Genomic DNA, 14,956 nt, shown 5'->3' with positions numbered 1-14,956 from the left:
TTTTTTTTTTTTTTTGCGGTACACGGGCCTCTCACTGTTGCGGCCTCTCCCATTGCGGAGCACAGGCTCCAGACGTGCAGGCTCAGTGGCCATGACTCACGAGCCCCGCCGCTTCTCAGCATGTGGGATCTTCCCGGACTGGGGCACGAACCCGCGTCCCCTGCATTGGCAGGCTGACCCTCAACCACTGCGCCACCAGGGAAGCCCTGAGGGGTTCTTTTCGAAAGAGGTCTGAGAAGGTCTGTGTGTGTGAGGGGGGTGGGTAGAAATTTTGTGTAGAGATCTGGTTGGAGTGCAGGAATCTGGGGGGAAGTGGTTAGCAGAGGGAACAGCAAGCAAAAAGAAAGGCCTTGGTGTAGGCTGAGCTTGGCGTGATAGAGGGACAGGAAGGCAGCCAGTTTGGCTGGCCTTGAATGGGGGCTTGTTATGGAGAGAGTGATATGAAATGAGATCAGTGGTAGGTGGGAGCCAGATCTTGTAGGTATGATAGGAGTTTAGATTTACTCCAAAACCCAGAGTGTGATTGGATACCTTTTGAGAAGTTTGAGTAGAATAGTATGATCTTCTTTGAGCTTTAAAATTATTTCTCTGGGTCCTGAATGGAGAATAGACTTTGGGGGCAAGAATAGAATCAGTGTGACCTGTAGGAGGCCCTTCCGGCCTAGGCTAGAGATAAGGGCGTAGCTTGGATTAGCGTGGTGGTTATAAAATGATGTGAACTGGTCAAGCTCGGGGTGTATTTTGAAGGCAGAGCCTGCTGATTTGGGTGTGTGGTTTGAGCAAAAATAAAAGCCAAGAATAAGCCCAGTGTTTTTGACTGGGTGAATATAATGATGCTATTTACTGAGATGGGGACCAAAGAGGAAGGTTTGGGGAGGATCCTGAGAGTTCCGTTTGGGCCTATGAAGTTTGAGATGCCCATTCGATTTTCTTAGATTTAGAGTTGACTGGAGCTGGAAATGGTACCTTTGAGCGTCATCAGCATGTAGGTGGTATTTGAAGCTATGAGACTGGATGCAATCACTCAGGGAGAGAAGGGAGGAATAGGTAGGATTTGGACATAGAAAAGAAAGGCAAAGAGTGGATTTTCCATATAAAATCCGTACTAAGAAGTAAATGAAGACACATGCTAATAATGAATAAAGGATAATTTCATGTAATGTAAATATAAATTATTCAAGTGAGATGATATGACAGTAGTAATAAAGCCTCACCTTACGTTAAAAAAAAAGGGGGGGCTTCCCTGGTGGCACAGTGGTTGAGAGTCCGCCTACCGATGCAGGGGACGTGGGTTCTTGCCCCGGTCCGGGAGGATCCCACATGCCGCGGAGCGGCTGGGCCCGTGAGCCATGGCCGCTGAGCCTGCGCGTCCGGAGCCTGTGCTCCGCAGCGGGAGAGGCCACAGCAGTGAGAGGCCCGCGTACCACAAAAAAAAAAAAAAAAAGGAAATACTGTGACTCCCCCAAATCAAGAAAATTAGTTTTAGAATTGCATGATTTAAAATCTGGCCAGCTGAGTGAATTATAAACTGCATTTATGCACTTGGCACATGGCTGTCTTTGGCTGGCAAGCAGAAGGATCCACTATCCTTTGCCAATAATAGCCTGTAAGCTACTCTGTTCTTTATATGCACTAGAACTTCTACAAGCCATTTTGATGAAGCTTAATTCACTGTTAATACATTACAGATTTTTTTCATTCTATGATCATATTCAAAGGTTCATTAAGTGAAGGTTCACTGAGTGGAAAGCAATGCCCGAAAATCAGTAATTTTGCGGTGCAAGTTGTGATGTAATTTTATGAAAAGGCCACACAGTCACCATGATTTGCAGGACCACAATTTAGGAAACATTTTGGATATCTTTGAAGTACGAAAGATAAATGTTACAAGGTAATAAAGCTGCAAAAATAGACCTGATGACGGTTGAAGTGATGGTTGTAGCAGACATATGTGTTTCAGGACCACCCATACCTCTTAACCATCATCCATTGATATGAGAAAATCATATTTTGAACATACACATTTTCATCTCTTTGTGGGCTTCTGGCACAAAATACAGCTCTCCTGTATTAGTTTTGTCCAATTCCCAGAGAAATTGCCCCACTGAGCTTCCAGCATATTCTCACTGGGCTCTTTGATTTTTGCGTTTTCAGGTTACCTGGGAAGTCTCTTTAGTCTGGGTATCTCCAGCCCCCATAGACACTTTTGTCCCCTTCCCACAGTTACCAACTCAACGCCGGCCGGCCTCCTCCCTCTTGCTGGGCTTCGGGGCCACCGTCTCTGACTACCCTGTGAGCCTCAGGTTAGTTAGCCTCCCCAAAGGCTTTTGAATATCCTCAAGATTCTTTTCTTTGTAAACATTTCCACTTTTTCTCCAGGCTTGTGCTTTTTGTTTTGTTTTGTTTTTTTCTTTAGGCCTTTTGTGGAAATGACAAAAGAACGGGAAACCAGTGCAGCTGTTGAGGGCAGTGGGACAAGCAGCATTCTAAAATGTGCTGTTTCAAGTTGCCTGAGCCACGGGCAGCCCCAGCTTGCTTTTCCATTTATCTCGAGACCCTTGTGTTTTGGTGAAAATATTCTCAGTGAGACTTATGGAGCATCTAATCTCTGGAAAATGAGCACTGATTGTGTAGCATTCTATGTCTGAAACCATTAATTTATGGCAAAGTGAAGGTTTCAGTGGAATGTTCATGACGATTGACACCAACACTAGTTTCCTTTGTCATCTTTTCTCAGAGTGGAACCTAAATAAGATTAAAAAGAATGAAACTGACTGGCAGTCATAGTGGGGAGGATTTCTCCTGTTTCCTTTTTAGTAAGTGATTTCAGGAATGAGAAAAAAAAAAAAAATTGGTACCTTCTCATGCCCCTGGAGACTTAAGGGTGGTGGAGCTTTTTTTTATTTTTTATTTTTTATTTTTTTGCGGTATGCGGGCCTCTCACTGCTGTGGCCTCTCCCCTTGCGGAGCACAGGCTCTGGACGTGCAGGCTCAGCGGCCATGGCTCACGGGCCCAGCTGCTCCATGGCATGTGGGATCCTCCCGGACCGGGGCACGAACCCGTGTCCCCTGCATCGGCAGGCGGACTCTCAACCACTGCAGGTGGAGCTTTTTTAAAAAAATTTTTTTGAATTTTATTTAATTTTTTTGTACAGCAGGTTCTTATTAGTTATCCATTTTATACATATTAGTGTATATATGTCAATCCCAATCTCCCAATTCATCACAAGGGGTGGTGGGACTTTTTAAAAAATGGTAGAATCTGCCTTAAGTTTTAAAAAAAAAGGCCAGGTATGCAGAATAGTGCTTCATTGCTCGGGAGGGGGGCGGGGGGGGAGTGGTATAGGAAGAAAACTTAGTTTTCACTCTATACCATTTTGTCCTTCTAAATTTTTTTGTATCATGTTTATGTATTACCTTTAAAAAGAATAATAGTGCCCCTTCTAGGTGTAATAAATGATCTAGAAAAATTTAAAGTTCCTTCACTACTTGGTTTTATCGTTACTCTTGCTTGTTGTGTATGTCAACCAAGGTCATTGCCTGTTCAGTCTCCATTGTCTTTATTCTGAGGCTTCAGGTACATCAGCAATTTGGGACTAGGCTTTGGTAAGAAATTTTCCTTTACTTTTATAGGTTCTTCTGGCTGGTCTAAGAATTAAATTGGCATGAGATTAACAGGAGAAAACCAAACAAAAGTGTAACAACATGTATACATGGTAGAGAGCCAGGAAAACTGAGTAACTCCCCCAAGTGACCAACTCCATTGCTTTCAATACCATCCTCAGCTAAAGATAAGAGGATGAGCGTCAGTTATGGGAGGTGGCCAGGAAAAGCACTGTAAGCCAGGGTAAGGTTGTTATGTAGATTAGTCATCTTCTCCATTGTTAAGGGTTTCTAGAGATCAGATCATCCTCCTCTTCCTGGTATAGCCATGGAGACACCCTTACAAATGAAGATTTCCCCGATAAATGTTTCTTCCAAAAGGGTAACTATGATTTGGTTTTCAGAATTTTTCCCATGTCTGCTATTTCTTAGAAACTGTAACCAGTTTAAAATAATATGTCAAAGAGACCTGTTTTGAGTGGCAAATTCTGTTCTCCTACAGCCTCTTTAACTTGAGTTTCTCATTTTTGCCTGTTACGGAAATGTCAGGCCAACTTCATTCCCCCTTCCCTTCTTTCAAAAAAGATTTAAGGTTGTTTCTGGCCAACATTTTATTCAGCTACTTTAGACAAATGTGGATTCAAATGAGGTGTAGTTGGCATGAGCTGAGCCACAAATTATGTCTGTTTCAACTGGCCATCTCCCTGCTGCCCTTTAGCGCAGTCTTGTTGCACTGTGGAGCAGGCCATGGGATTTGGAATCCGTTGTGGTTGATAGTTCCTAACCCCAGAGTTCAGTCAAATTAAAGTGATCATCCCAAATTCATTTTCCTTATCTTAAGAATCTCAGCTACTGTCAGAAAATGTTCAAAATGGAATTTGCATAAAGTGAAGGCTAGAATTCAGTGTCTAGAACCAATGTGCTGGTCACCACACTGTTTGGAGTGTGTGCTGTTTGGGCGTCAGTTTCTACAGGGCTTATTGTCTACAAGTATCTGCCTGGGCTGCCATATTGGTTTGTGTTACCAGAGGTTCTATAATGTTTCTTTCTGGCCAACATTTTGGTGTCCTACAAAGACATGACATCCGTTCCATGCAGCACCGACCTTTCTTATTATTTGATGTTTCTCCAAGAGATTTACACATTTGATTTTATACTTTTAAAACAAACAGGAAGCTGTATCACATTTGCCAGCCAACCATGTGTAAAAACAAGATACTTTCTCCTTTTCTATCTAGTCACTGCAAATAGTGAGATACATTTTTTGCCCCCCCCCCCGCCCCCCAGTTTGGGGAAGTAAATGTTAGACTGTGCTTGGGGATGCCACTAAAACAAGGCTATCAGCAATCATTCTGATTGCTCCACTAATTTAGGCTAGGCACCACCTGATACCTACTTCACAACAGTGCCCCTCGTCCTGCAGTCTCCTTATCAACACAGAGGTGACTCACTTTGTTTTCCTCACTCAAAGAGATTTTCTCTGGTCTGCTGATTAAGGCAGTGATTAAATTAAAAAATGGTTCCTGCAAAGGTATGCTTGAAAAAAGCGACTGCATTATTTATGCTTGAACTTGCACAATTGAACTTTCACTATTATAATCAGGTGTTGGTTCTTAGACTTTTTGTAGGGGGGAGGGTCAAGAAACCCTTTAAGGTGCATATGCACCTACATAATTTGCATAGATAATACTTTTACATTTTCTGGAGGTGACATTCCCCTACCAGGTTATCATGCCTTCTGACTTAGTCACACAAACCATTAGCATACCATTATAAAAGCAGCTGCGTCTGGATAGCTCTGGGTGGCACTTCTGATTAGACAAAATGTTTAGGGAAAATTGCTATGCCTAGGGCAGCCTAACTTCAATGAAATTTGCAACTTCTGGAATTGTCCCAACATAGACTCAAAAGCTGGACATACTCTTATATGCTCTTATATTGCTATTGTTTTAATAAAAAAGGAAGTAGAGGTACCTTTACCCTTCTTGCTTTCTAACAGCTAATTTCAACTTTTTTTCTCAAATTTATGTATTCCCCCATCCTCCTTCCTCTTGGGCAAGAGAAAAGTTATTATAGGGGAATATAGGTTTAAAAAAGTATATAGAGATCAACCTTTATTTTCCAATAAATTAGTGTTTCTAGAAGAATTTGCTCCCTGAATTAATCATGTTTATATAGCATTTTTTCCTTCAAACTAGCTGCCCATAAAACACCAGTGTTTTAAAAGTTTTTGAAGTAAGTGGCCAGAATTTTCAAAGTCGGGAAGTTTCACATGATTTGATTTCTAGCTGCTCTTGAGAATTAGAATATCTAGCAGTGTTGGGCCATATTCTTGCATGGAATAGCATGGCCTGGAGTGGAACAGCCCTGAATCCCATGGTGTGGGAGTATATGAGTACCAATTTGCTGCAGTTCCACACCATCATTTGTTATCTGGTTGACCTTCTCGGCCTATTGGTTTTGTAACCCTGGCTTTCAGTATCAGTTTAAAATCTTATCTTGACAAATCAAGGGATCTTGAGGTTCAGCAAAACATCATTTTGGTATCCCCCCCTTCATTTGTTTATTTTTGGCTGCGTTCCGTCTTCGTTGCTGCGCGCGGGCTTTCTCTAGCTGTGGCAAGCTGTGGCTACTTTTTGTTGGAGTGCGCGGGCTTCTCATTGCAGTGGCTTCTTGTTGTGGCGCACGGGCTTAGTTGCTCCATGGCATGTGGGATCTTCCCAGACCAGGGCTCGTACCCGTGTCCCCTGCATTGGCAGGCAGATTCTTAACCACTGCGCCAGCAGGGAAGCCCATTGGTATCTCCCTTTTAAAATAATGGAAACTGCATTTAAAATGATAGAAAAACAGTTGGCTGTGGAGTGAAACAATGTTTTTTTCCTTAAAGAGGTTTGTGCATTTTTAAGCAAGAGGGGAAGGAAAGAAAGCAATAATGTAATTTGTTTAGTATTCTTTACAGTTATCGTATCATTATATTAGTTTTGAAACATATCGTGTACTCTGTATAATGTGGTTTGCTCATAAAATTACCATGTTGGAAACATTTATACAAATCTACTAATCACATTTGCTCTTAAATTGTTCCAGTTTTTTTTTTCTTCTTCTTTCAAACAGAACTGAACTACTGAACTTGAAGGAGCTTGAACATTTCTTAATCTCCCTTTTTACAGTAAGCAGACAAAAATATAAAGCAGAATTATTAGTTTTTTTGGGCCCTGGTACCTTCCAAAGTATTCATTATAGGCAAGGAGCTTCATACAAACAAAAGCCAACAAACCATCCTCAAACTTTAATAACCGTGTGAATTTAATCTAAATCATTCCCCTTTTACGAGCTATTGTGATCAGTTTGATTCTAATAACACCCTCTTCCTCCTAAAATCATTCTTGTAAACTTCCGAAAACTAAACGCTAGCCAGAATGGAGACAGCCTCTTGATCGTTTTTCATTTTTAGCTGCTTGGCTTTAGGGTGAAAGATCATCAGAGGCTCTTGGTTTACTGGACTGACTAAAGAGGAGATGGGAGCTCTCACTCTGGCCACCTGCTGGGCCCTGAATTGCCACCTACCCTAGGACAACCCACCCTCCCTGGGCTTCGTTTGTTTCTTGTATAGAATGAGATCACGTTTGGGTTTCACTCAGACTCTTAACAGTCAAGAATTCTGTTCTGTCACATGCTCTGCCCACTCAGAGCTGTGCATGAGTTCCGGGAAACTTTGGGGTACCGACTACGTAACCAGTTCTGTGGGGCTGGAAGAGCAGCATCTCAATGGGAAACTGCTAGGTGGCATTTCGGGGGGCTCCAACGAGCTCCGATTCTTTATGACTCAGCGCAGAAAGAATTCAGCCAGAGGCAGAGTGGTAGATAAGAAGTGATTTATTAGAATAGGATGCTTGTGAGGTTTACAAGCAGGTGGACAAGAGGGTGCCATGCCCCAAGAACTTAGTGGGCTACAGTTTTATAATCAAAGGAAAAGTGGGGAGGGGGAAAAGACCACCTTCTTCCTCATTCTTCAGTAGACATCACTTCCATCATCAGCTCCTCCTGCAGGTTGGGCAGGGGAGTTTTCTTGTCTCTACACGGTCAAGCTCGGACTGTCATGGCACTATGGAAAAATTATTTCAGGTCTCAGTACAATGAGGGTCTTTCGCTTTGAAATGTCACCTTCCATAAATTATTGACTTTTATGTGTGCAGCCAACATGTCCTAGGGGTCATTAACTTACTGAGCTCACTGGGCAGGATGTGGGTCTCTTGCCACCATTGTTTTATTGTTTGGGGGCATGTCTTGTGCTTCAGTTGTATGGTTTTATTGCTAAGCAAACCTGCTTTCTTGAGTGATCATTAACTTACAGGGGTCTCCCGTGTTTTTTTCTACTTACAATCCCCTAGTGGGATTAACTGGTTTTTTAAAAAATATTTTGTGGCAAGTGGGATCTTTTTTTTTTTTTTTAATTAATTATTTTTGGCTGCGTTGGGTCTTCGCTGCTGTGCGTGGGCTTTCTCTAGCTGCAGTGAGCGGGGGCTACTTTTCATTGTGGTGCTCAGGCTTCTCACAGCGGTGGCTTCTCTTGTTGCGGAGCACAGGCTCTAGGCGCGCGGGCTTCAGTAGTTGTGGCTCATGGGCTCTAGAGCGCAGGCTCAGTAGTTGTGATGCACGGGCTTAGTTGCTCTGCGGCATGTGGGATCTTCCCGGACCAGGGCTTGAACCCGTGTCCCCTGCACTGGCAGGTGGATTCTTAACCACTGCGCCACCAGGGAAGTCCCGGCAAGTGGGATCTTCGTTGCGGAATGTGGGATCTTTTAGCTGCAGCATGCATGTGGAATCTAGTTCCCTGATCAGGGATAGCACCGGGCCCCCTGCATTGGAGTCTTAACCAGTGGACTACTAGGGAAGTTCCGGGATTAACTATTTAATCACCTACTTTGTCCCTTTACTCTGTCCCTATCAAATGGAGGAGGGTTTCTAATGCCATTTCCTCCTCATAGTTACCTGGAATAAACACGAGAGAACTAAGTGTAAGGAGTTGTGTACTCAGGAGCTCATGGCGTTGCCCTGACCTTGCAGCACTGTGGGAAAGCTCTCTAGCTCTGTTTAGTAGGTGGTGTGGAGGTGATCTGGGCAGAAGTATTTATCTTCCTGGCATTCTGTAGCATATTTCCGTTGCTCGGTACTCCCAGTCTATAAGCTGACCCCTGTTCACTGGTCAGACTACCCGACACTCGAATTTATCAATCTTAGGTGATACTTTTCCTTTATTTCATGGTATCAGGTCCAACACCAGTTGCAGACTGTCTCTTGTCCATTATGAGTCAAAATTGTTGACCAGAGCAAAAAATAAATAAATGGCAGGCAGAGAAGTGCTGGCAGAGTAAACAATACACGTTGTAGAACATGTCACCGCGGGGCGGTGCCCTGGGTGTTTTGCTTGGGGCTGCGTCGTCTGAGACTGTGTTGTGCTGCTCTCCTTTGGCTGAGAACTTACACTGGCACTGAGAGCATGGAAAAATAAATAACTACACACACAGTGCAGTATAACATACATGCAATATATGGAACCTATTGAGTATGCATTTTATATTAAATATATTGTGTTTTGGGGAAATTTATTTCAGAAATAAAAGGCACTAAAATGATTCAGTGCTGCTTAGGTTGGCATTAATTGGACTGTGTGTAGAGGAACAAAGCAGGGACCAGAGACTAGGCTCGTGAAGACCTTGCCATTGTGTTATAGAAAAGGCCTATAGAAAGGGTCTTTTTGGCAGAATCCTAGGCTGCATTCTTGGTTCACATGCCTGAAGATACTATGTATTTGCAACTCAGAATCAAAATCTGTTTACCTGTTTCTTCAAAAAAGAGTTATGGAGTACCTAATAGTATTTGCATAATGCCTTTTGGCGTGCAGGGTACATACATTCATCTCATCCCACTGAAGTGTGCTGTTTCAGAGCCCAGTCAGATGCACGGGCAACAGCCTGTATGGGTAGATGACTGGTTTCTGTTTCTTTTTAATTTCTTTTGTACTCATGAGCAGAGATCCCCACAGCTTGGCCTGGGCTGTGTAGGAAGGAGCTTGGGACAGGTGGCCAGAAGGATTGCTACAGGAGCAGTGCTTGGACAGGCATTCCCAGGAACGGAGGAGGTGGGGGTCATCTACTGAGCATGAGCCGGGTAGGTGGGATGCAGCCGTGGCTCTGCGGAAGATGGAAACTATTTGGAACAGCTGTCACGGGTTGGGCACTAGGGGCCAAGCAGGAGTTGAAAGCAAGGCCTGCTGAGTACGAAGAAGCCTGTGTGTAAAACAGGTGTGGTTTGGCCTTGTGACTCAGGGAAACAGGGAACTGCTGGGGGGCAGGGGTTGGGTGGTTGCTTGATTGCTGACCCGGTGTTGGCCTAGGGAGATGTTAGGGTGAACAGGGGACTTGGGGGGAGCCTGGGGGTGCTGACAAGGGCTCTTCTTAGTATGGCTTATAAGGCCCTTTATCTCTGAACTCCTCCCATCGTGTGTGCCCTATTGGGCCATTCCTGTGTGCTCTTGTCCATATTATTCCTTCTGCCCTTTCCTATGGCCTAATGACCTACTTCAGGTGCTGGCCTGGGCATCACTTCTGGGAAGCTGGTCCTGATTGCCCTCTTCCTCTGCTGGGTCAGCTGACCCTTCACCCTGTCCACACATCTCTCCCTCTGTACTGTAGAATCTTGTTTACAGGCTGCTGGCATAACGTGGGTTGGAAGGTTCCTTGAGTGCAAACTGTTCTAGTACCCAGCAGAGCACCTGACATACAGAAGGTGTTCAATAGAAGGGGACATGACTGCTTTGCTGCAGCATTTAGTAGCGTAACAGAATGTTACAACTGGAAGAAAACTGAGGGCAGCTAGTCCAACTCATTCATTTTACTTTATTATATATATATTCTTTTCTATTATGGTTTATCACAGGATATTGAATATAGTTCCCTGTGCTGTACAGTAGGACCTTGCTGTCTTTTCATCCTGTATATACTAGTTTGCATCTGCTAATCCCAGACTCCCAATCCTTCCCTCCCCCTTGGCAACCCCAAGTCTGTTCTGTCTGTCTGTGAGTCTGTTTCTGTTTTGTAGATATGTTCATTTGTGTCATATTTTAGATTCCACATATAAGTGATATCATATATTTGTCTTTCTCTTTGACTTCACTTAGTATGATAATCTCTATATCCATTCATATTGCTGCAAATGGCATTTTTTCATTCTTTTTTGTGGCTGAGTAATATTTCTTTGTATATATATACCATATCTTCTCTTTTTTTAAACATCTTTATTGGAGTATGATTGCTTTACAATGTGTTAGTTTCTGCTGTATAACAAAGTGAATCAGCTATGTGCATACGTATATCCCCACATCCCTTCCCTCGTGCATCTCCCTCCCACCCTTACCATATCTTCTTTATCCACTTATGTGCCGATGGACATTTAGGTTATTTCTATGTCTTGGCTCTTGTAAATCAAATCCTTCATTTTATAGTTCACAGAGAACTAAAACTCAGAGAGGTTGAGTGGCTGACCTGATGTCACACAGCTTTGCTCAAGGCAGAGCCAGGACTCAGAGTCGCCTCCTCTGACTCCAAATGCCACGTTCCTTTCACTCTACCACAGCAACCTCCAAACTGTCTGTGGATGACTTTTAAGTGTGTGAAGGTGGCGAGCCACTGCCTCTGCTTAGCACCTGGGTATAGCCTCCTGTCACTATTCATAGCGGTCTGTTATCTCACTTTTCTTGTTGAGAGGAAGGCTGCGTCCTGACAGCGCTTTTCCTCTGCATGGTGCCAGGTTTGCAGCGGCTCTTACCTCACTGCTTCCCCTTCCCTTTCCGGGTTTGTCCTAGTTTACCTTTGGGGGTGAGCATCAGCAACTGTTTCTAAGTAAACAGAGGGATTGCAGATTCAGGGCTTGTGGTTTCAAACACTCAGTGCTTTTGCTTTAGCCTGTCCTCTTCTGGCTGCTGTCACTCCTGCTCCTGTCTCCAGATTGTGCTGCCTTAACATGTGCGTCTGAACTCTCTACCCATCACCCTTGGTCCAGAGTACCTCGGGGTCAGTTTCAGGAATGGAAGGTCCACTCATTGAGCACAGGGGATAAGGGGTGACTGGTTTGAACCTTTTGGTTCCTCTGGGAACTAACCAAATAGTACATGATGAAAAAAATGCTCATTTTGGAAAAAGTACTTTGAAGAGCAGGGTCTTCAAATTCTTCATTACTTTAGGGAATTCAGCAGCACTGCTTCCCTTAAGCACCTCCCCCTCCCCTGCTTTTAAAAATAAGAACTAGGGCTTCCCTGGTGGCGCAGTGGTTGAGAGTCCGCCTGCCGATGCAGGGGACACGGGTTCGTGCCCCGGTCCAGGAAGATCCCACATGCCGCAGAGCGGCTGGGCCCGTGAGCCACAGCCGTGGAGCCTGCGCTCCGCAACGGGAGAGGCCACAACAGCGAGAGGCCCGCGGACCGCAAAAAAAAAAAAAAAAAAAAGTAAGAACTACATGATGTCTGATGCCTCCTTTAGCTCAGAAATCCTGTGGCTTCGGATGAGCCCAGTGTCTTTGGTCTTAGGGGTTTCTGAAGCCACTTTGGACCTTCTTGGCTCCCAGCCACTTGGGAGCCTGTTTCTGATTCTCTCTGGGCTGGTCTTGAGTTCCAGGTATTGAACTGAAAGTACATCAGCCAAGGGTTTGGACTGCGTCAGAAGTATTTTGATTTGCTGTATTCTCTGCTTGGCATGTACTCATTTCCTTCAGGGACGTCCCCTTCCTTGGAATAAATAACTCCCAAGATGCTTGTCTCACTGAACTAAGAAGGCATTCCAGCCAGGCGTTTCCATTCAGGGATCTTGGCTTGTCAGCCACAGGTCACTGGGTGAAAAGGATGTCACCCCATTTGAAACGCTCCTGACACCCACTCCTTCCTGACCCACTCCCGCCAGCAGTGGTCCTCATCCTGGCCAGTTTTGAGAGTGACCAGCTTGAGACAGAACCAGCTTTGACAACAGCAGATGTGGACCAGATACTACTGTCCTTTGTTCAGCATCAACGCGTTCCCTGCTCCTGTAGCCCAGGCATGCAAATAGACCATTCTGAGACCAGGAGGACATTTTGCAGCCATTTAAAGAACTTTGCAGGGCTTTCCTGGCTCCAGTCCTCCCCACCCTTTTGGACGACAGGAGTTTTTCCTCCAAGCTCAGATAACCTCTGCCTTCCCTGTGTGCCCTTCTGAGAACATTGCTTCTCACTGTCATGTTCTCTCGAATTTTAAGTTGTGACTGGCTCCCTGGGCTGCCTGGCATAATCATACAGGGCTGAGTCAGTGACTCAGGATTCAGCCATGCTGACCACCCAGAACTTTTATTCCCACCCTGACTCCCCAAGAGAGCAGCTCTACAGAACTCCCACCCAGGGCTGGGCTGGGTCTACTGACCCCTCTGCCAGGGTTGAATTCTCAAGGAGCATCTGGGCCTCTCCCTGAGCTGAGGCACAAGACCAAGGCTACCCAGCCCCTGGGTCAGAACCAAAGGAAGGGAACGGGCCAGCAAAGAGAACTGGCTGCCTGAGCTTGGAGCAGGACATTTGGGGAAGGGAATAGAAGGGGAGGTTGGAAAGTTTGCTTGCAATAGCTTTGAGGATTCTAATCCAGGGGGACTCAGGCAGTGGGGCGTTTCACTTTTCTGGAACTGGGTATTGGGAAAGCGCCCTCTGAGGTGCCTATCCTATTTTGGGATGAGTAAGTCAAGGAGCATCTCTACCCTGGCGCCTGGAAGTGCCTCCCGTTTCCTCATTTTAGACTTGTCATTCCTATAAAGAAAAGCACCTTAACTCCATTATTACAGATTCAGGCTGGATTGAAATTTATCTCTCTGCTATCTACGTAAAAGGATTTACAGAGAAAAATTTCAGCGAGGGTTGTTGATTTAGGGGAAAGCCCTTTAAAGGGCCCATTTTAGGCATGTACATTTGCATGCAAACAATGAAAGTGCTAGTTAAAATGATTCTCGCATAGTCGTTTTGCTGTGTGGGAACTGCTGCTTGGCAACACTCGTGGCGTAGAAGTGAGTGAACTTGGAAATAATAAAATATTGCTCTTTCCATCCATCTAACCAACAACATAGTGAGCACCTTCTATTTGCAAGCACCTGTGCTAGAACCAGGGTGGGCGGGGGTGGAAAGCCAACCTAATATTTACCCTCCAGGGTGACGTGAGACTACTGGGAAAGTCCAGCAAGGACCGGAATGAGTTGGTCACCCTGCTTCAGGAGTTGAAAGCTTAGTAGGAATTAACAAAGTACCTACAATGTTCTACCTGTTAGATAGGCCACACCTGTTCATTTTTAAAGCTGTCAGCATTCTGCCCTGTAGGGCTTTTTCCCCTCTAACTTGAGTAGTCTAATTCCCTTTTGAAACTGTATCCCAACATTTAACATATTCCCGTGGTCATCTTCATCCTCAGTGGCATCAGCTATCACCCGGCACCTGCTGTGGGCGGGGCTGTGAACTCGGGGACTGTGGGTGGGGCTGGCGTAGTATGGAGGTGATTTGAAAGCCTTTCAGCTCCTGAGGAAACACGACCACCACCTCCTTACCTTTTTTAAAAAGCGTGTTAGAGCACAGTAGTTGCAGAGTAAATACTTGTGGATTGAAGTTTAGTAACTGTGTTTTAAGAATGCAGGGTCCTGGGAATTCCCTGGTGATCCAGTGGTTAGGGCTCTGTGCTTCCACTATAGGGGGCATGGGTTCGATCCCTGGTCAGGGAACTAAGATCCCGCGTGCTACGCGGCCACAAAAGCCAAAAGAGTGCAGTGTCCGGAGTGGCACAGACCCCGTTTCAAATCCTGGCTCCCTGCCATGTGCTTGCTTTATGATCTCGGCTTGCTTATGACTTAACCTCTGAGCCTTATTTTCCTTATTTGTGGAACTGGGATTAAGTGAAGGTATTCATGGTAATTATGATGATAGGCTGTATAGTATAGTGTATATAGTAGCACATACTCTGGAGTCAGACTGCCAGGGTTCAAATCCCACCTCCTGGTTGTGTAACCTTGAGCACATTACTGAGCATCTCTCGTCCTTAGTTTTCTTATCCATAAAACAAGGATAATAATAGTACATGTGTCAGCCGGTTATTAAAAGTAAGAATTGTCCAGCACCTTGTGCCTGGCATATAGTGTCACATAAATGTTTGCTGAATGTTAAAAACTATAAAACTATTATTTCACTTAGGTTCTTATAGAATTCCTGTGAGGTTAGACAGGGCAAGTATTATTCCCTGTTGCTTATTTGTTGTTGTTATGTTTGAGGGGCAAAAATGAAATTCTGATGGTTTAAAATGGTC

The sequence above is a fragment of the Lipotes vexillifer genome, unplaced genomic scaffold (genome assembly GCF_000442215.2).
Source record: "Lipotes vexillifer unplaced genomic scaffold, Lipotes_vexillifer_v1.1 scaffold325, whole genome shotgun sequence".
NCBI classification, from domain to species: Eukaryota; Metazoa; Chordata; class Mammalia; order Artiodactyla; family Lipotidae; genus Lipotes; species Lipotes vexillifer.
The sequence above is the reverse complement of the archived record's forward strand: the minus strand, read 5'-3'. Positions refer to the sequence as shown.